At 46.9% G+C, this 22,744-nt stretch overlaps 1 protein-coding gene across 2 annotated transcripts in view; it reads left to right on the top strand.

Moving 5' to 3' along the window:
• The first annotated feature begins 12,402 nt into the window (after positions 1-12,402).
• The window catches only part of ABAT (4-aminobutyrate aminotransferase), a 212,868-nt gene continuing 202,526 nt past the window's right edge, over positions 12,403-22,744 (top strand). For both annotated transcript variants that reach the window (XR_005780450.1, XM_040439721.1), the window contains exon 1: positions 12,403-12,562. The gene's annotated coding sequence lies outside the window, so the exon portion shown is untranslated. The remainder of the gene's footprint in view (positions 12,563-22,744) is intronic.

Raw genomic sequence — 22,744 nt, 5'->3', positions numbered from 1 at the left:
TGTGGATCGGTTTTCCAAAATGTGCCACTGTGTTCCTCTCAAGAAGTTACCCTCTGCACAAGAGTTGGCCACGATTTTTGCCAGGGAGGTCTTCCGGTTGCACGGTTTGCCTAAGGAGATTGTGTCGGATCGGGGGAGTCAGTTTGTGTCCAGGTTCTGGCGCGCCTTTTGCTCCCAGTTGGGGATTCATCTCTCCTTCTCCTCGGCCTACCACCCTCAGTCCAATGGGGCCGCAGAACGATCCAATCAGGCCTTGGAGCAATTCCTTCGTTGCTATGTCTCCGATCACCAAGACAATTGGGTTGACCTCCTGCCTTGGGCTGAGTTTGCCAGGAACACGGCGGTGAACTCTTCCTCTGGGACGTCTCCCTTCATGGCCAATTATGGGTTCCAACCTGCCGTGTTACCGGAGGTATTCTCTCCCCAGGATATTCCGGCTGTGGAGGATCACCTTTCCGTCCTACGTGCTTCTTGGGTACAGATCCAGAAGTCCCTTGAGGTCTCTGCGCAGCGCCAGAGATTCCAGGCTGATCGCAGACGAGCGCCTGCTCCTTCCTACCAGGTCGGAGACCGTGTATGGTTGTCCACCCGCAACCTCAACCTTCGAGTGCCCACTCCCAAGCTGGCGCCTCGCTTTGTTGGTCCCTTCCGAGTGCTTCGCAGGGTAAACCCGGTAGCCTATGCCCTTGCGCTTCCTCCTGGCATGCGGATCTCCAACGTGTTTCATGTCTCCCTGTTGAAGCCACTGGTGTGTAATCGTTTCACTTCCTCGGTTCCTCGGCCTCGTCCGGTCCAAGTGGGCAATCGTGAGGAATATGAGGTGAGCAATATCCTGGACTCACGCCTGGTCCGCGGTCGGTTGCAGTTTTTGGTCCATTGGCGTGGTTATGGTCCAGAGGAGCGTTCCTGGGTTCCCTCCGCAGATGTCCATGCTCCTGCCTTGCTCCGAGCCTTCCACGCACGCTTCCCTCAGAAACCGTTTTGTGCTCCGCGGAGGAGGGGCCCTTGAGGGGGAGGTACTGTCATGGTCTTACCTGCTTGCTGCTCTCCTTCGTTTGACATGTGCTGGCGGCCATCTTGGGTCCTGGGTTTCTTGTAGCCTTCCACCCTGCGGCTCCTCCTTCCCCTGGGAGGAGCTGGATGCCTAGCTCATATATATAGGAGGTCTGTGGCTTCAGTTCCTTGCTTGGTCCTCTTGTGTTCACATGCTTCTAAGACTGCTGCTGCTTCTGGTTCCTGATCCTGGCTTCGTCTGACTACCCTGCTGGTTCCTGATCCTGGCTTCGTCTGACTACCCTGCTGGTTCCTGATCCTGGCTTCGTCTGACTACCCTTCTGGTTCCTGACCTCTGGCTTCGCAAAGACTCTGCTCGGTTTCACCATCCGTTTGGACTTTTGCTTTACAGCTTTATTTTCAATAAAGCCTTCTTATTTTCACTTATCTCTTGTTGTACGTCTGGTTCATGGTTCCGTGACAGTCAATGGGGACGGATCAGTTTGTCCTGGCTCCGCTTTGACATGGATCCGTTTGAAACCCTTCAAGTCTCTGCGCATGCCCAGTAATTTCCTGTCCCTCCCCTCATCGTCGGCCATCTTGGATTATCGACTTGCTGAACACTGGTAAGTATATGAAGTTTTATCTGTTTGTCTATCTTTCTTTTTTTCTGTCTATCTATTTATCTCTGGGGGGGCTGCTGGTGCAATGAGCAGGACCGTGGTACGGTTAGGCGGACGCCAAAATTATGCAGTGGGTCCGGATATGGATATAGAAGTCTATTGTTTTCGTTTGTGACGCCAATTGCAGCATGCGCAGGGTACAGTCTCAGGGCCCTTTAAGATGTTGCAACTCACGTACCAGGTTAGGAATGCCAGAGTGGTATAATGTCTCTGTGTAGTAGTAGGTATAGTGTCAACGGTGCCTCCTACCTTGGTACGGCTGGACTCCTGGATCCTGGCTCACTTGCAATAAAATGAGTGTTGCTAATAGGAGTTATTGAGGAACTTGGTAGCAATGAATGAGATCCAGACTTGAAATATAATTCAACTTGTCTTTACTTAATGCAGCTTTCATCCATACGAGATACAGCAATAGTCTTGGGTCCCAGCAGGTATTGCCAATGTATGGCAGGGATCAATATCTCTTCTGCTTCTATCATGTGCCTGGAGAATATGGCAGGAATCTATATTTTATGCTGTGTATGGGACTGACTAGCTGAGGAGGAATTTGGCTTCTCCTGGTCTCTGGATAGTTACTCACAGTTAGCTCTTCCTGGGGTTCTGGAGGTGGCTGCTTGCTTGTCAACCAGTTGAGGCTGAAGGGCTCAGACTGGGAAGGGTGATCTTTGGTCTCAACCGAGACGAGATCCTGGTTTGGGATCCCTAGAACTGGGAGCTCCTACCAGCACAGCCTTCCCCCAGCAGGGGTGGCTGGCACACTAACACTAACTTCCTTTCCTCCCCATGAGGGAGGATGTGGGAACATTCCACACCTCCTCAAAGAGGGGGGAGCTAAACTGGAATGTACTATTCCAGTCTAGATATGCTAAACTGTTACTAAGGCCGTGGTAACACATTGCTGCCACCTGCTGGTGTACATGGAAATTTACAGCAAATTACATGTAACTTAGAATATGCACATTTGTGAGGAATATTACATAAAATCACATTAGATGACAAGGCACGTTACCAACAAATAGTAGCGGGGAAAAAGAGTTTAGTAACATAACTCTGGGATGTTACACTGGCACTTGGGAAGGTGTGTGTGTGTGTGTGTCTGGAACAGTGGGGGCTGCTGGCACTGGGGGTGGGGGATGCCTTTATGGGGGCTACTGGCTCTGGAGGTGGCTGCTGGCACTGGGGTGGGGGGCTGCTGACACTGGGGTGGGAAGGCTGCTGGCACTGGTGGGGGGTGGCTTTGAACTGTGGGGTCTGCTGGCACTGCGGGGGTGTTTGTGGCTGGAACTGTGGGGGCTTCTGGCACTGCGGGGGGGTGTGGCTGGAATTGGGGGGTCTGCTGGCACTGGGGGGGTGTTTGTGGCTGGAACTGTGGGGGCTTCTGGCACTGCAGGGGTTTTTGTGGCTGGAACTGTGGGTGCTGCTGGCACTGCGAGGATGTTTGTGGCTGGAACTGTGCGCGGGCTTCTGGCACTGGGGGGGCTGCTGGTACTGCGGGGGGGAGGGGGGGGTGTGGCTGGAACTGGGGGATGCTGCTGGCACTGCGGGGATGTGTGTGACTGGAACTGTGGGGTCTGCTGGCACTGCGAGGATGTTTGTGGCTGGAACTGTGCGGGCTTCTGGCACTGGGGGGGCTGCTAGCACTGCGGGGGGGGGGGGTGTGTGGCTGTAACTGGGGGTCTGCTGGCACTGCGGGGGGGTGTCTGGCTGGAACTGTGGGGGCTGCTGGCATTGGAGGGGCTGAGGGCACCGTGGGAAGGTTGTTTGGAACTGGGGGCTGAGGGCACTGTGGGGGGCTGCTGGCACTATGGGGGGCTGAAGGCACTATGCGGGGCTGCTGTCTCTGGGTGTGATTATGGCACTTGGGGGGATTATGGCTCCTGTCGGATTATTTTTTTTAATCATTTTATTATTAGGGTCGTCCAAAAAAAATAAAAAAAAATTCTAGAAAGTTCTGAGGTGGACAAGCACCAATATATCTTTTAAAAAGTAAGTATTAAAAAAAAAAAGTTTTTGTTGATATATGTGGAAATAGTGCTCTAAACAAGTTCCTTTAACGTTATCTGCATTTTGTCTGGTATTATGTTGCGTACAGATGTCAAAGAAACAAACCATAGATTGGAAAAACCCACCCAGAAGGTGCCGTCGTATTCAGTGGCCGAATTTTGGAAGTGATAAACAATAACGGCGGAGCTACTCATTACTGAGTTCATGTTTGGAAGTTGGATTTCTGTTTTGGGGGGTTTAGTTTTTTTTTGGATGTGTGGTCCTAAACTTTTGATCAGCTGAAAAACAGTCTGTTTCAGTTTATTTGTTGTTTTCATTAAATTGAATGCTCAAAAAATGTTTTGTCTCACTCCCATTTCTTCTTGTTGCATGTTGAAGCTCTACTTGGAACCTTGTTAAGATCCAGCCATGCTAAATATGATTTTTTGCCATTTTTCAAGTGGTCTTAAACTTTTGATCAGGACTGTATATATATACACTCACCTAAAGAATTATTAGGAAAACCTGTTCTATTTCTCATTAATGCAATTATCTAGTCAACCAATCACATGGCAGTTGCTTCAATGCATTTAGGGGGGTGGTCCTGGTCAAGACAATCTCCTGAACTCCAAACTGAATGTCAGAATGGGAAAGAAATGTGATTTAAGCAATTTTGAGCGTGGCATGGTTGTTGGTGCCAGACGGCCGGTCTGAGTATTTCACAATCTGCTCAGTTACTGGGATTTTCACGCACAACCATTTCTAGGGTTTACAAAGAATGGTGTGAAAAGGGAAAAACATCCAGTATGCGGCAGTCCTGTGGGCAAAAATGCCTTGTGGATGCTAGAGGTCAGAGGAGAATGGGCCGACTGATTCAAGCTGATAGAAGAGCAACGTTGACTGAAATAACCACTCGTTACAACCGAGGTATGCAGCAAAGCATTTGTGAAGCCACAACACGCACAACCTTGAGGCGGATGGGCTACAACAGCAGAAGACCCCACCGGGTACCACTCATCGACACTACAAATAGGAAAAAGAGGCTACAATTTGCACGAGCTCACGAAAATTGGACTGTTGAAGACTGGAAAAATGTTGCCTGGTCTGATGAGTCTCGATTTCTGTTGAGACATTCAAATGGTAGAGTCCGAATTTGGCGTAAACAGAATGAGAACATGTATCCATCCTCTGATGGCTACTTCCAGCAGGATAATGCACCATGTCACAAAGCTCGAATCATTTCAAATTGGTTTCTTGAACATGACAATGAGTTCACTGTACTAAAATGGCCCCCACAGTCACCAGATCTCAACCCAATAGAGCATCTTTGGGATGTGGTGGAACGGGAGCTTCGTGCCCTGGATGTGCATCCCTCAAATCTCCATCAACTGCAAGATGCTATCCTATCAATATGGGCCAACATTTCTAAAGAATGCTATCAGCACCTTGTTGAATCAATGCCACGTAGAATTAAGGCAGTTCTGAAGGCAAAAGGGAGTCCAACACTGTATTAGTATGGTGTTCCTAATAATTCTTTAGGTGAGTGTATATATATATATATATATATATTCAATTTTTTATTTATTTAAATACATTCTGGTTAAAACATTTTTTGTTTTTGTTTCAGCAATCTGCACCTAGAGCCGCCAGTGAGGATCCCCCAGTCGCCTCCAGAGTCCGCGGGAATGAGCGTGGCGGTCGTACACGTGTAAGTCGCAGGCGCTCTGAGATGAGGAGGCTCGTCTCCTCAGAACTCCCTCAGTGCGCCTGCGCCGATGACATCACAGAAATAGAAGACGTCATCGGCGCAGGCGCACTGAGAGAGTTCTGAGGAGACGAGCCTCCTCATCTCAGAGCGCCTGCACCGAATGAACACAAGCGCGCAATTTTTGAAATGCCGACAGGGCTGGCCGGAGGAGGAGATCCCGGATGGCCCTGTCAATCAACACGACGAGGGGGCGGTTTTCTGCAGCAGCTACCAGCAAGTAGCCGCTCTACTTGCTGGTAGAGACCGAATTTACATATTATAAAACTTCGTTTTTGGAAGACACTGCTGGATCAAAGTAAGTAACACTATTATATTTTCATATATCGCAATATAACTAATTTAACTAGCCCAAAAAAAAAACATCACTTTAGTGGGGTGACAGAAGCCCTTTAATATGCTCAAACCAGGTGACCGATTCCCTTTAAATCAACACTTATGAAAGGCAATGCCACACTACACCACTAGATGTCACCAATCAGTCACATAATAAAACAGCAATTCTAAAAATCTGCACCATAAAAGGGTATATGCACACAGCGGTGTAGTTTATGTGGATTTTCTGCAAGGATTTTCATGTGTTTTTTGTTACCTTTCTGGATTTTGATGCAGATTCGCCCCAGATCTTGCCTTCTGCATTGCAAAGGGCACTGCACAAGCAATTGACATGCTCTGGATTTCAAAATCCACACTGCAGGTAAATTGACGAACTCTGTACATCCACTTAGCCCCTACTGTATAAAACTGCAAACTTTCTGTATGAAAATCTGTGTATAATATGCACTGTGTGCATATAGCGTAAGGCCTCGCGCACACAAACGTATTTTCTTTCTGTGTCCGTTCCGTTTTTTTTTTTGCGGACCGTATACGGAACCATTCTTTTCAATGGGTCCGCAAAAAAACGGAAGTTACTCCGTGTGCACTCCGTTTCCGTTCCGCAAAAAAATAGAACATGTCCTATTATTGTCCGCATTACGGACAAGGATAGTACTGTTCCATTAGGAGCCAGCTGTTCTGTTCTGCAAAATACGGAAAGCACACGGACGTCATCCGTATTTTTTGCGGACCACAAAAATACATACGGTCGTGTGCATGAAGCCTAAGGCCCCTTGCAGAGAAGCGTGTCCGGATTAGGTCCGGATGCGTTGCGTCTGCGATCAGGGAAAACCGTGCGAGTAGGTACACAATTGCAGTCAGTTTTGACTGCGATTGCGTTTCGATGTTCAGTTTTTATCGTGCAGGTCCAATGCGTTTTGCACGCGCATGATAAAAAACTGACTGTGGTACCGAGACCTGAACCCGGACTTCTTCACTGAGAGTTCGGGTTTGGGATCGGTGTTCTGTATATTTTATTATGTTCCCTTCTAACATGGTTATAAGGCTGGGTTCTCACCTGAGCGTTTTACAGCGCGTACGAACGCGCTGTAAAACGCCCTACGCCCCAAGAAGTACAGGAACTTCTTTGGGGCGTAGTGTCGCGCTTTCCCGGAAGTCTATGTACAATGGGCGTTCGCTTACTTCCGGAGCCGCGTATGTGACGCCCGGAGAATCGGGCATACAGAGCGCTCAGGTCTGACCCCAGCGTAAGGGAAAATAATAGCATTCTTAATACAGAATGCTAAGTAAAATGTGGCTTTAGGGGTTAAAAATTTAAAAAAAAAAAAATTAACTAACCTCATCCTCTTGTTTGCGCAGCCGGCATCGTCTTCTTTCAGGACCTGCCAAAGGACCTTTGATGACGTAATCGCGCTCACCACACGGTGACGTCAGCGCAGGTCCTGCTGAATGAAGATAGAAATCTTCTATCTTCATTCAGCAGGACCTGCGCTGAAGTCAACCGCGCTCACCACGTGATTACATCATCAAAGGTCCTTTGGCAGGTCCTGAAAGAAGAAGATGCCGGCTGCGCGAACAAGAGGATGAGGTTAGTTAATTTTTTTTAATACATTTTTTTAACCCCTAAAGCCACATTTTACTGTGCATTCTGTATTAAGAATGCTATTATTTTTCCTTATAACCATGTTATAAGGGAAAATAATACAGTAAATTGACTTTTATCAATTTACTCACATCATCTCCTAGCAACCCTGCGTGAAAATCGCACCGCATCCGCACTTGCTTGCGTTTTTCACGCAGCCCCATTCATTTCTATGAAAAACGCAGAATATAGAACATGCTGCGATTTTCACGCAAAGCACAAGTGATGTGTGAAAATCACCTCTCATCTGCACAGCCCCATAGAAATGAATGGGCTGGGATTCAGTGCAGGTGCAATGTGTTCACCTGACGCATTGCACCCGCACGGAATTCTCGCCCGTGTGAAAGGGGCCTCATACTTTCCTTTTTTTATGATCCACTCCTTATTTTCCGAAACTGCATCAGGAAACCTGACTGTGCGGCCGTACCCTAAGGATACCTGCACACGTGTGCATATTTCCAAATAGAAATTCTACACAGATTGCCATGCAGATTTCTCTGCGTTTCCGCAACAAAATCCGCATGTCTAACTCGAGACTTTGCCGCAGTCCTCCCCCTCTGCATTTCAAAAGGGTGAAATCTGCACAACAACCTGCTGTGGATTTCTAAATCTGCACGGCATATAGGTTTGTCTAATCTCATTCACTTTCTTGTACTGTATTAGGGCTCATGCACACGACAGTATGAATGAGTCCGCATCCGTTCAAAAATTTTGTGGAATGGATGCGGACCCATTCATTTCAATGGGGCGGCAAAAGATGCGGACAAGAATAGGCATTTTCTATGACAATGGCGGCCATGTGCGGTCAGCAAATTGCTTAGGCCTCTTTCACACGAGCGTGACGGATTAGGTCCGGATGCGTCCAGTGAAACTTGCACCATTTTGCAAGCAGGTTCAGTCAGTTTTGTCTGCGAATGTGTTCAGTTTTGATGCGTTTTTTTACGCGCGTGATAAAAAACGGAAGGTTTACAAACAACATCTCTTAGGCCCCTTTCACATGGGCGAGAATTCCGCGCGGGTGCAATGCGTGACGTGAACGCATTGCACCCGCACGGAATCCTTTGTTTTTCACGCATCACTTGTGCGTTGCGTGAAAATCGCAGCAGGTTCTATATTCTGCGTTTTTCACGAAACGCAGGCCCCATAGAAATAAATGGGTCTGCCTGAAAATCGCAAGCAAGTGTGGTTGCGGTGCGATTTTCACGCATGGTTGCTAGGAGATGATAGGGATGAGCAACCCCGGACCCCATTAAAGTCTATTCACTGTATTATTTTTCCTTATAACATGGTTAGAAGGGAAAATAATAGCATTCTTAATGCGTACTAAAATGTGGCTTGAGGGGTTAAAAAAAAAAATAACTCACCTCATCCTCTTGTTTGCGCAGCCGGCATCGCCTTCTTTCAGGACCTGCCAAAGGACCTTTGATGACGTAATTGCACTCACCACACGGTGACGTCAGCGCAGGTTCTGCTGAATGAACCTTCCTTCAGCAGGCCCTGCGCTGATGTCACCGCGCTCACCACGTGGTGAGTGCGATTACGTCATCAAAGGTCCTTTGGCAGGTCCTGAAAGAAGAAGATGCCGGCTGCGCGAACAAGTGGATGAGGCGAGTTATTTTTTACAATTTTTCCCTTATAACCGGAACGGACACTGAAACAAAATACCTTTGTTTGCATGAGGCCTTAGGCTACATGCACACGAACGTATTTTGTTTCCATGTCCGTTCCGTTTTTGTTTGCGGATAGGATGCGGACCCATCCATTTTAATGGGTCCGCAAAAAATTTGGACAGCACACCGTGTTGTCCGTTCCGTAGCCCCACAAAAAATTAGAAAATGTCCTATTCTTGTCTGTTTTAGGCATTGTTACAATGGATCAGCAAAAAAAACAAAAAAAAAAACGGATGGTATCCACAATTTGCGGACCGCAAAATACATACGGTCGTGTGCATATAGCCTTACATTTAATAAGGTTAAATCTGCACAAAAGAACCGTACACAGTCTCGCTTGTCCTATGCTGCAGCAAATAGTGGTCAAAATGCACCACAACCACTACACCTGAATACACCCTTAGGGCTCTGTGTCCGTGCTGCGGACCACTATGCGAGGCGTACCGGCCGTGTGCACTCGGCAAAAGACACAATGTCTTACGGCAAAAGATAGGACATGTCTTTGGCCGTATTTTGTGGATCGCAGACCCATTCAAGTCAATGAACCAGCAGGGACTGCACATGGCCGCTACCCGTATATTGCAGACCTGCCGTTTGTGGTCCGCAATATGGACTCTTTATCAGTATTTGTAAGCCAAAGGCCAGGAGCAGGTCCGAATCACAGAAAGAGGCACGAATCTTTCCAGTCTTCTTTTCCTTCCTGGTTTTGGCTTACAAATACTGGTGAAAAATATCAACCAAAAAAAATAGAACCGCAAAACAGGCAAAAATAGGAAATGTTCGGTATTTTGCGGATGTTTTTTGCGGATCCGCAACTTGTGGACCGTCTGTGCTGTGGACCGCACGCAGCAGATCACCGGCTGTGTGCACACTGCATTGCAGCACGGACGCATTGACTTTAGTGGCTCCGCGATCCGCAAGATGTGGCCAAATATAGGACACAGAGGTGCACATGACCTTGCACTTAGGCCTCCTGCACACATGACTGGAAAAACATCCGGATGCGTACATGTGGATTAGGAGGCAGATTTCCTTGTGAATTTGATGTGGATTTCTGTGCGGATCACATCCCCCATTGACATGAATGGAGACATTGTGCTTCAGAAAAGCAGCAGCACATCATTACACAGCACAGCCCCGTAGGATTACAGGGGGGGTCTCCAGGTGGCAGATTTTTTGGGCACATTTTCCCACCATGTGTGATGTCACCCTTACACTCAGTTCACACCTGAGCGTTTTTCAGCGCTGTAAAACGCACAACAAGGAGAAACCAATGCTTCCCTATGGGAATGGTTCTCACCTGGGCGTTTTACAGCGCGTACGATCACGCTGTAAAACGCCCGACGCTCAAACAAGTACTTGAGCGTTTTTTTGGGCGTTTGTCGCGCGTTCCCGTACATAGACTTTCGGGAACGCGCGACAATGTGTGTTCGCTTGTCTCTGTATGCGCGCTTGTAAACGCCCGTACAATCGCGCATACAGAGCGCTCCTTTCAGAACGCTCTGGTGTGAACCCAGTGTTATGCTCTTATGAATTGGCTGAGAACCCAAGCTGATCTGAGCACTGAGGGGGTCATTTACTAACCAGAAATACGCCTACCTTAGGGCTCTTTCACACCTGCGTTATTGTCTTCCGGCATAGAGTTCCGTCGTCGGGGCTCTATGCCGGAAGAATCCTGATCAGGATTATCCTAATGCATTCTGAATGGAGAGTAATCCGTTCAGGATGCATCAGGATGTCTTCAGTTCCGGTACGGAACGTTTGTTGGCCGGAGAAAATACCGCAGCATGCTGCGCTTTTTGCTCCGGCCAAAAATCCGGAACACTTGCCGCAAGGCCGGATCCGGAATTAATGCCCATTGAAAGGCATTGATCCGGATCCGGCCTTAAGCTAAACGTCGTTTCGGCGCATTGCCGGATCTGACGTTTAGCTTTTTCAGAGTGGTTACCATGGCTGCCGGGACGCTAAAGTCCTGACAGCCATGGTAAGTGTAGCGGGGAGCAGTGTACTTACCGTCCGTGCGGCTCCCCGGGCGCTCCAGAGTGACGTCAGGGCGCCCCAAGCGCATGGATCATGTGATCGCATGGATCACGTCATCCATGCACATGGGGCGCTCTGACGTCATTCTGGAGCGCCCCGGGAGCCGCACGGACTGTAAGTATACCGCTCCCCCGCTCCCCACTACTACTATGGCAACCTGGACTTTAATAGCGTCCTGGGTGCCATAGTAACACTGAAAGCATTTGGAAGACGGTTCCGTCTTCAAATGCTTTCAGTACACTTGCGTTTTTCCGGATCCGGAGTGTAATTCCGGCAAGTGGAGTACATGCCGGATCCGGACAACGCAAGTGTGAAAGAGCCCTTAGGCATATTTCTGGCGCAAAGGACCAAGGAAGATGTCTTACAATCAGAAGTTATAATGCCAGTCTTAATAAATGACCCCCTGGGTGTTTTTGGAGCAGCTTTCCCTTCAGGTTTTTCAGCCAAAGCCAGAAGTGAATTCAAACGTGGGGAAGCCCTTCTCCTTCTCCTTCTGCTGCATCCGTTTCTAGCTTTTGGAAAATCTGCCTCAAAACCTAGTCCAAAATAACTCAGTGGGGGTCATTTACAAACATTTTTACGCTAGTTTGGCGTAAAAATGTTGCACGACACTCATTTTGCATTGCGGGTGACGCTAGGGAATCTGATCCCCGTCGCGGCCTACTATTAGCTCACCGCCCCCCCACCCCCCCAGACAGGGAGATGCAGCGGGTGCTGGTGAGCGGGGTAAGCATAACCTAAATGAGGGGGGCATGTTTTACACTTTGGATAACCCCTTTAAGATATGAGTCTCTTCCGTGCTTTGAACCACAGAAATACTTAGGGAGAATTATCAGAACTGGTGTACAGTAGAACTGGCTTTAATTGCCCATAGCAACCAATCAAATTCCACCTTTCATTTTCAAAATGAGCTCTGAAAAATGAAAGGAGGAATCTGATTGGCTGCTATGGGCAACTAAGCCAGTTCTACTTTACACCAGTTGTGATAAATCCTCACTGACTGACGGTCGCACTCACAGTGGTGGGAGCTCAGATCTTGCTTGCCCTTCCCATGAGGTGACCGCCCCCCCACCTAACCCCCATACCACACAGCAGCAGAGTAGCCCGACAATCTATGGCCACTCGCACCTCCTGCATGATTACTGCCCCCTCCATAGCAATTCAATAGGCGTAGCCCTAAGACCCACTGCCCGCCCTCACACTGCACTGTCCCCAGCATCTGGCCGCCGCCGCCGCCCCCTCACATCGCAGACACCACCCCCTCACGTCCCCCCAAAACTCAGCCCGCTTGGAATCCTGCCCCACGTGACTCGCGCTGTCACGTGATCGCCAGACGTCAGGAGGTCCCTGCCGAGAAGGAGCCCCAGCTAGCCTTCAGATAAGACTGCCCGTTACCGGCGGAGGCTCCGTGATACGTGGGGACCGGGAGTCTCGGCGGCGCAGCTCACAGGTAAGATCCGGATACACCCCACCTGGAGCCCCTCACATCACCGGCACAACCCCCTCTGTAGAAAGCTGATGGCGTATACCCCGGGGGAAGAGGACTGTGCGCTGTCAGAGTCCCGGGCAGTGTCCTTGTCACCTGCACGATCCTGCCAGGTACCGGACGGGGCTGCAGATGTCTGTATGATGGGATGTATGCCTCCTGTGCAGTGTATGTGACAGGTGATGTGTATGATGGGATGTATGCCTCCTGTGCAGTGTATATGACGGGTGATGTGTATGTATGATGGGATGTATGCCTCCTGTGCAGTGTATGTGACAGGTGATGTGTATGATGGGATGTATGCCTCCTGTGCAGTGTATATGTATGATGGGATGTATGCCTCCTGTGCAGTGTATATGTATGATGGGATGTATGCCTCCTGTGCAGTGTATATGTATGATGGGATGTATGCCTCCTGTGCAGTGTATATGACAGGTGATGTGTATGTATGATGGGATGTATGCCTCCTGTGCAGTGTATATGTATGATGGGATGTATGCCTCCTGTGCAGTGTATATGACAGGTGATGTGTATGATGGGATGTATGCTTCCTGTGCAGTGTATATGACAGGTGATATGTATGATGGGATGTATGCCTCCTGTGCAGTGTATATGTATGATGGGATGTATGCCTCCTGTCCAGTGTATATGTATGATGGGATGTATATGCTTCCTGTGCAGTGTATATGTATGATGGGATGTATATGCCTCCTGTGCAGTGTATACGTATGATGGGATGTATGCCTCCTGTGCAGTGTATATGACAGGTGATGTGTATGATGGCATGTATGCCTCCTGTGCAGTGTATATGTATGATGGGATGTATGCCTCCTGTGCAGTGTATATGACAGGTGATATGTATGATGGCATGTATGCCTCCTGTGCAGTGTATATGTATGATGGGATGTATGCTTCCTGTGCAGTGTATATGTATGATGGGATGTATGCTTCCTGTGCAGTGTATATGTATGATGGGATGTATATGCCTCCTGTGCAGTGTATACGTATGATGGGATGTATATGCCTCCTGTGCAGTGTATATGACAGGTGATGTGTATGTATGATGGGATGTATGCCTCCTGTGCAGTGTATATGTATGATGGGATGTATGCCTCCTGTGCAGTGTAAATGTCTGATGGGATGTATGCCTCCTGTACAGTGTATATGACAGGTGATGTGTATGTATGATGGGATGTATATGCCTCCTGTGCAGTGTATATGTATGATGGGATGTATGCCTCCTGTGCAGTGTATGACAGGTGATGTGTATGATGGGATGTATGCCTCCTGTGCAGTGTATATGTATGATGGGATGTATGCCTCCTGTGCAGTGTATGTGACAGGTGATGTGTATGATGGGATGTATGCCTCCTGTGCAGTATATATGTATGATGGGATGTATGCTTCCTGTGCAGTGTATATGACCGGTGATGTGTATGTATGATGGGATGTATGCCTCCTGTGCAGTTTATATGACAGGTGATGTGTATGTATGATGGGATGTATGCCTCCTGTGCAGTGTATATGTATGATGGGATGTATGCCTCCTGTGCAGTGTATATGTATGATGGGATGTATGCCTCCTGTGCAGTGTATATGTATGATGGGATGTATGCCTCCTGTACAGTGTATATGACAGGTGATGTGTATGTATGATGGGATGTATATGCCTCCTGTGCAGTGTATACGTATGATGGGATGTATATGCCTCTTGTGCAGTGTATACGTATGATGGGATGTATATGCCTCCTGTGCAGTGTATATGACAGGTGATGTGTATGATGGGATGTATGCCTCCTGTGCAGTGTATATGTATGATGGGATGTATGCCTCCTGTGCAGTGTATATGTATGATGGGATGTATGCCTCCTGTGCAGTGTATACGTATGATGGGATGTATGCCTCCTGTGCAGTGTATGACAGGTGATGTGTATGATGGGATGTATGCCTCCTGTGCAGTGTATATGACAGGTGATGTGTATGTATGATGGGATGTATGCCTCCTGTGCAGTGTATATGTATGATGGGATGTATGCTTCCTGTGCAATGTATATGTATGATGGGATGTATGCTTCCTGTGCAATGTGTATGTATGATGGGATGTATGCCTCCTGTGCAGTTTATATGACAGGTGATGTGTATGTATGATGGGATGTATGCCTCCTGTGCAGTGTATATGTATGATGGGATGTATGCCTCCTGTGCAGTGTATATGTATGATGGGATGTATGCCTCCTGTGCAGTGTATATGACAGGTGATGTGTATGTATGATGGGATGTATGCCTCCTGTGCAGTGTATATGACAGGTGATATGTATGATGGGATGTATGCCTTATGTGCAGTGTATATGACAGGTGATTTGTATGATGGGATGTATGCATCCTGTGCAGTGTATGTGACAGGTGATGTGTATGATGGGATGTATGCCTCCTGTGCAGTGTATATGACAGGTGATATGTATGATGGGATGTATGCCTCCTGTGCAGTGTATATGTATGATGGGATGTATGCCTCCTGTGCAGTGTATATGACAGGTGATGTGTATGTATGATGGGATGTATGCCTCCTGTGCAGTGTATATGACAGGTGATATGTATGATGGGATGTATGCCTCCTGTGCAGTGTATATGACAGGTGATTTGTATGATGGGATGTATGCATCCTGTGCAGTGTATTTGACAGGTGATATGTATGATGGGATGTATGCCTCCTGTGCAGTGTATATGACAGGTGATGTGTATGATGGGATGTATGCCTCCTGTGCAGTGTATATGACAGGTGATATGTATGATGGGATGTATGCCTCCTGTGCAGTGTATATGTATGATGGGATGTATGCCTCCTGTGCAGTATGTATGATGGGATGTATGCCTCCTGTGCAGTGTATGTGACAGGTGATATGTATGATGGGATGTATGCCTCCTGTGCAGTGTATATGTATGATGGGATGTATGCCTCCTGTGCAGTGTGTATGACAGGTGATATGTATGATGGGATGTATGCCTCCTGTGCAGTGTATATGACAGGTGATGTGTATGATGGGATGTATGCCTCCTGTGCAGTGTATATGTATGATGGGATGTATGCCTCCTGTGCAGTGTATGTGACAGGTGATATGTATGATGGGATGTATGCCTCCTGTGCAGTGTATGTGACAGGTGATATGTATGATGGGATGTATGCCTCCTGTGCAGTGTATGTGACGGGTGATGTGTATGTATGATGGGATGTATGCCTCCTGTGCAGTGTATATGACAGGTGATATGTATGATGGGATGGGCAGCACATAATTGGAAACCTGGAGGTATTGGGGTAGATTCGCACTTTGCGGATATTTGCTAGCGCTTCTGCGCCTTCAGCGGATAAATCGGATGCTCTCCTGGTACCGAGAATAATCTGTGCTGCAGCATTACGTGATCTGTGCCGACTTCTGTCTTTTTAACCATTATGTGTATGTTTTCTATAGATGCTATTGAATGACTGCAAGCAGAGATCTTGACAGCCACATGGGATTAATCCAGACAGTGTATTATGCAATGATTAAACTGCTCTTGCTGAAACTTTGATATCCTTAAAGGGGCATTCCAGCTTTACAGTATTGATGGCATATCCTCAGCCTAGGGCATCAGTATCAGATCAATGGGGGGGTTATTATAGGGGGAGACAAAATGGCGTTTTGTTATACCTCTCGATCTGGGACCGCTCCGAAATGTGCTGAGCTCCAGGAATTTGTCCTGCCTAGTATTTTATGAGAATCCTTGTGTTTTACGAGCCGGAGTGATTCTAGTAGTAGATTAAGCATCTGCCATATACAGCATGCAGTCCTCAGTCTCGGGGTCCTTATTGTCCCCCCCATACAGGTAATTGACTATGATTCTGAATGTCCCTTTAAAGGGAATATGTCCTTTTGACCATGCTAAACTGCTGCCAACACTAGGTGGGGGCAGGACTACCTTTTGTGGAGCTTTTACCATCAGGAGTAATGAGAATATGAAGTTTTAAGCTGCCAGATTTAAGTTGCAAGTGCCCAGTAGGTGGAGCCTCAACACCTGCTCTTTGTCTCAAGCCCCTCCCCCTGCCCTGAGTGACCGCTCTAGTGATCTCCATAAATCTACAGCATGGAAAGGATTGCGCGCCACGGCTCTGGTTTACCCCTTAGATGCCGCATCTAAGGAGTCAACAGGGGGAGAGAACTCCCTTTCTTTCCAGCAGCCCCCCCCCCACGCAACGCGATTGCAGGGTCCCGATGGTTGCGATGTACCAAAGCCTGCCAGGCCCTTACAAATGTAAAGTGACAGCACAGTAGACCTCAATAGATGACTATTGCAGTGTATTGTACCAGTGATCGGTCTGCTGTATCTTCAAGTCCCCAAGTGGGACTTAATAAAAAATATTAAATATCCACTCATAATTGCTTAAAAAATAAAATAAGCTACACATTGGCATCACCACGTCCGTAACAACCTGATCTGTAAAAGGATCACGTTACTTATCCAGCCCGGTGAAAGCTGTAAAAATAAGATCTTGATGGAAAAACGATGATGGAATTGCAGTTTTTGTCACCGCACCTCCCAAAAAAAAAGGTATAAAAAGCGATCAAAGTCATGTGTTACCCCTAAATTATACCAGTAAAAACTACAGCCTGCCCCACAAAACAGAAGCACTTACACGGTTAAGGCTCATGCACACAGCCGTTTCCCGGCCGCAATTTGCGGTCCCCAATGCAGGGGCAACATCCGTGCGGATTCTGCAGACTGATCCAGACCCCTTCAAGTTGAATGGGTCCGTGATTTATATGCACCACAAAAAAATAGAACATGTTCTATTTTTTTGGCGGAGCAGAGGCATGGAGATAAACCCCACGGAAGCCCTCCGTAGTGCCTCCGTTCTGCACTGGACCTTCCGGATTGCAACGGATTGCTCTCCATTCAGAATGCATTAGGATAAAACTGAAGCGTTTTTTTCCGGTATAGAGCCCCTAGGATGGAACTCAGTGCCGGAAAAGAATAACGCAAGTGTGAAAGTACCCTTAGTGAATAAATATGTTTACTAAGTGATGAGATAAAACAGAGAATTCACATACAGAATAGTAAAAAGGGTTTACGAGCCTGGCCGGCACACATGAGCCCTTATGTCAATGGAAAATATGTTATTGGTCTTAGATATAGTGATGCAAAAAACAAAAAAAAAGCAAATGTTAATAAAAAAAAAAGTAGTAAAACATGAAAAAAACATATAAAACTATATTGCCAAATTATTTTCAACTCGCAGAATAAAGTTATCATATAAACCGCATGGGTATACATTTTCTAGTGGCTGTGCTTGGTATTGCAGCCCGGGTCCAGTCACTAGAATGGCAGTGAGCAGCGAGTAGGCTGACAATAACTGAAGTGTGAACTTGACCATAGAGACTCCATTATTACCCTGGTGCCCGGTCTCCGGTGAATTGCTGATGACTGACTTTCAGATTAGTAGGAGAGAACCTAGCACCGACACAAAACGGACAGATGTCACTACCTTTCCTCTTTAGAGGGGCTGTTTACGTGCATGAGCCCAAATGGTGCAGCCTCGTAAAGTGAGAACACAGTGGAATTTCTGCAGCGCCATTGAGTCTGGGAAATCCGATGCGTTTACAGCGTCAGCAAAGTCGTGAGATTTAAAAAAATATTGTGCCCTGTGGAAAGTGTCCAGGACTAACTCCGCCCATAACCTGATAACAGGCGGTGTGACTTTGAATCCCATAGCTCGTCAGTTTATCTTGGGATACAGAGTGAAATCTGCCTTAATGCACCGTGGCCAGGCACCCTGCTGCGTAAAATCTACCGCAAACCGGCTACTTGTGGCCGTACTCCTATGGAGCTCAGTCCTGGAGTGACCGGCTGCTTTGAGGGAATCTTCCCTCTTATATTTTACATGCAGCCCCCATCTGTGTCCTGAAGCATTTTTCGGTCTTAGCTTGTATTATCCTATTTCTGGATTGTGGTCCAGATTGTTCACTTCTTCCATTAATCCTGTGAATGATTGAGCTGTCTCTTTAGCTATGATGTTTTATTTGGCCCATGTAAAACAATTTTTGTAACTTATTAGGCTCTGTTCACATCCATCGTAGGAGCAGAACGGTGAAAATAACAACATGCCAGATCTGACCCCCGACATTATCCAATGGATTCTATCGGGTCTGTTAGGTAGCGACAATGATGTACATTTTTCTGCCTCCAGCAGCATTACTTCACACTAAATTCTGTATATTAAATTCTGTTGATCTGGGTTTTCCATGGTTGGCCATTGATTTGACAGATGGTATACTGCAGAGTAATTACGGTATGTAAGGGGTTATTATTTATCAAAGAGAAATACACCTAAATTAGGCCTGTTTCTGGTGGACCTTTGCGCCTCAATCTGCGACTTTTCCCCGCTCATGCCAGGTTTAAAAAAGGGAGGTGGGGAAAGGGACGGGCCAGTAAGCCCGTCTCATTCATCATTTTCTACTCCTGTTTTAGGCGTTAAAAATGGTGTAAATGTAAGACAGCAAGGGAACTAGCTCACATTTAGAAGCGGCTGCTGTAACGTAACGTAAATTCAACAGGTTTGAGAATGAATAAGCTTACGCAGACTAAGGGTACTTTCACACTTGCGTTGTGAGGATCCGGCCGGCAGTTCCGTTGCCGGAACTGCCTGCCAGATCCGGAAATCCATGCACAAGCGGATAGCATTTGTAGACGGATCCGGATCCATCTCACAAATGCATTGCAATAATGGATCCGTCTCTCTGGTTTCATCCGGAAAAACGGATCCGGTATTTATTTATTTTTCACATTTTTAAAGGTCTGCACATGCGCAGACAGGGAAACCGGATCCGTTTTGCCAGAACACTTGGTGCCAGATCCGGCATTAATGCATTTCAATGGAAAATAAGGCAAGTGTTCCGGAATTTTGGCCGTATTTTCTCCGGCCAAATACCGTAAAAGTAACTGAACTGAAGACATCCTGATGCAACGGATTGATCTCCATTCAGAATGCATTAGTATAAAACTGAAGCGTTTTTTTTCCGGTATTGAGCCCCTAGGATGGAACTCAATACCGGAAAAGAATAACGCTAGTGTGAAAGTACCCTTAGTGAATAAATATGTTTAGTAAGTGATGAGATAAAACAGAGAATTCACATACAGAATATTAAAAAGTAAATAATCATCACTAACCGAAATATGGGATATGGATCCGGTCGCCATTTTCTGGTCACCTTGGCTCACAAAAAGTGTAAGACCAAGCGATCAGAAAGTCTTATGTACCCCAAATCCGTACCAATGAAAAGGTCCCCTCATCCCGGAAAAAAACGAGCCCCTACCTAAGACAATCACTTAAAAAATAAAAACCAATGGCGCCCATAAACCAATCTATCAAAATCTGCACTGCAAAAGCCATATGCGCTCCTTCTGTTCTGAATCCTGCAATGTGCCCCCACAGCAGTTTACCACCACATATGGGGTGTTGCCATATTCAGGAGAAAATGGGTAAGAAATTATGGGGTGCTTTTTTATCCTGTTACCCCTTGTGAAAATGAAAAAATTGGGGCTTAAGCAACATTTTATTGGAAGAAATGAAAGTTTCCCCCTCGCCTATGACAGCACGGAGAGTAGAAGGGTCTCCAGATCTAAAGATAGAGGGTGTGCTATGTGTAAGAAAAACTTACCCTTAGGCTGGGGGAAGCCTATCTGTCAATCTTGTGTAAGCAAGTTATTAGAGAATGAGGCCCCGTCTCTTATGACCAGTCTAAAACAGATGATCTGGGATGAAGTTAAGGAGTCAGTGAAGGAGTCGGTTAACAGCCTCTTGGAGGGTCGCCCCAGCACCTCTGCAGCCACCTTTATTCCCCCCTCCAGCGATCAAGAATTACTGTCAGGATTGGAGGAAGAGGGAGACAGACTGTCATCGGATGAATCCTTTGATGATCATGTAGCGGGAAGACCGCTTTTTCAGGCCGAGAATATTAGCTCTCTGATCAGAGTTGTCAGTGCTACCATGGGGTAAGACTATTATAAAGCGCCACAATCTGTACGAGACTCCATGTTTGAGGGCCTGGGTCCAAGAAAGATGAAGGGCTTTGATGTGCATGAAAATATTGCTGCTGTTATCAATAGGGAATGGAGTAAGCCAGGTAGAAAATGTTTCATTCCCTCTTCCATTAAACGTAAATACCCATTTGATGAGGAAGTATCTGCTTGTAGGGATAGGGCCCCAAAACTGGATGCCCCAGTTGCCAAAACTTCCCTTTGAAGACACAGGTTCCCTAAAGGACCCCATGGATAGAAGGGCGGAAATGTATTTAAAAAAGAGCTGGGAATCTACAGCTGGAGCTTTTAGACCTGCCTTTGTGGCCACTTCTGTGGCTAGATCCCTAAAAAGGATTTAGAGAATCGTATAAAGGAGGGAACCACTAGAGAGAAACGGCTTTCTTCCTTTCCCACTATTTTTAATGCCATTAATTCGGCGGACTCGTTAAAATTTTCTGCTAGAGCTTCCGCCCTATCTAACTCAGCATGTAGAGCCATTTGGTTGAAGGATTGGAAGGGAGATTCCACCCCCAAGGCCAAACTATGCGCCATTCCATGTCGGGGTGAATTTTTGATTGGGCCTGTCTTGGATGATTTGCTTGAGAAGGCCTCAGACAGATAGAAAGGGTTCCCTTCCACTAGTCAGCAACCTCCTAAAAAATCCTTCAGTTCTTAGTCTAATAGGGGTAGTTATAGGAGAAAGGAGGTGTCTAGGCAAACTTCAGGTACTAACAGAAGGTCCAAAGGATATCTTTTTTCAGGAGCAAATGCCTCAAAAAAGCAGCCACAATGATGCCAGGGCCCCGGTGGGAGGTCAGCTTTCTCACTTCGCAGAACATTGGCAAAAGATATCAAACAGCCCATAGATAATCTCAATCCTAAGAGAGGGCTACAAGATAAATTTTCAGAGGTTGCCGCCAGAAAGATTCATTATAACAGATTATCATTCAAGTCCTCAGAAACAGGCGGCCATGGTTTCAGAGGTATCTTCCCTATTAGAAAAGAATGTTCTGTTGGAAATCCCAGTACAAGAAAGAGCAAAAGAGTTTTATTCAACTCTCTTTTTTGTAAAAAAAAAATCTGAACGGCTCCTACCGTACAATAATACATTTGAAACTTCTGAACCAGTATCTAGTGTACAAAAGACTTCGTATGGAAACGATCAAGTCAGTGATTTTAAATCTGTTTCCAAACTGTTTTATGGCATCCCTGGATCTCAGGGATGCCTACTACCATGTCCCTATACATTCCAGTCATCAAAAGTACCTAAGGGTAGCAATTCAGTTGGAGGACAGGATCCTACATGTGCAGTTTAGGCGCTCCCCTTCGGGTTGTCGCAGGCTCCCAGGGTATTTGCAAAGATTATAGCAGAGATGATAGCCCATTTGAGAGAGAAGGGTTTAGTAGTAATTCCATATCTGAACGACTTTCTCCTTCTCTCTCAGACATTGACACAGCTAGAGGAGCAGATTTCATGGTTCAGTGAAGTATTGGACAAGTTAGGGTGGGATAAACATAGAAAAGTCCAGTTTAATTCCGAGTCAGGTGTGCACCTTTTTAGGGATGACCCTAGACTCCACGTCACAAATGTGCCTACTTCTCCTTCACAAAGCCTGTCTGATCAGATCCAGAGTTCAGAGTTACCTGTTTTCCCATCAGTCTGTTTCCCTAAGCCATGTTAGTTTTGGGGCTCATGACAGCTGCCATTCCGGGGGTGGAGTGGGCCCATTTCTACTCGAGACCACTCCAACTGCACATTCTGGAAGTCTGGGACAGGAGTCCTTTGTCTCTGGACTCAGATTCGTTTATCACCCCAGACACTCTCCTCGCTGGAGTGGTGGATGAATCTATCGAACCTGCAGGGGGGAGTTCCGTGGCAGAGACCAGATGTCTTACTCCTGACCAAAGATGCAAGTCCTTATGTTTGGGGGCCCATAAAGAATCTCTCCTTCTTCAGGGATCTTGGGCTCAAGAGATTCAGTCCCAATCTCACAATTTCAGGGAGCTAAACGCCATCTGGATGGCTTTGAAGGAGAGTCTTCAAATAATAAGAGGCAAGAATGTAAAAATGTATTCAGACAACATGACTGCAGT

Source organism: Bufo bufo, chromosome 7, assembly GCF_905171765.1.
Source record: "Bufo bufo chromosome 7, aBufBuf1.1, whole genome shotgun sequence".
NCBI classification, from domain to species: domain Eukaryota; kingdom Metazoa; phylum Chordata; class Amphibia; order Anura; family Bufonidae; genus Bufo; species Bufo bufo.
Note: the sequence above shows the minus strand (reverse complement) of the source record. Positions and strands in the feature narration are given on the sequence as shown.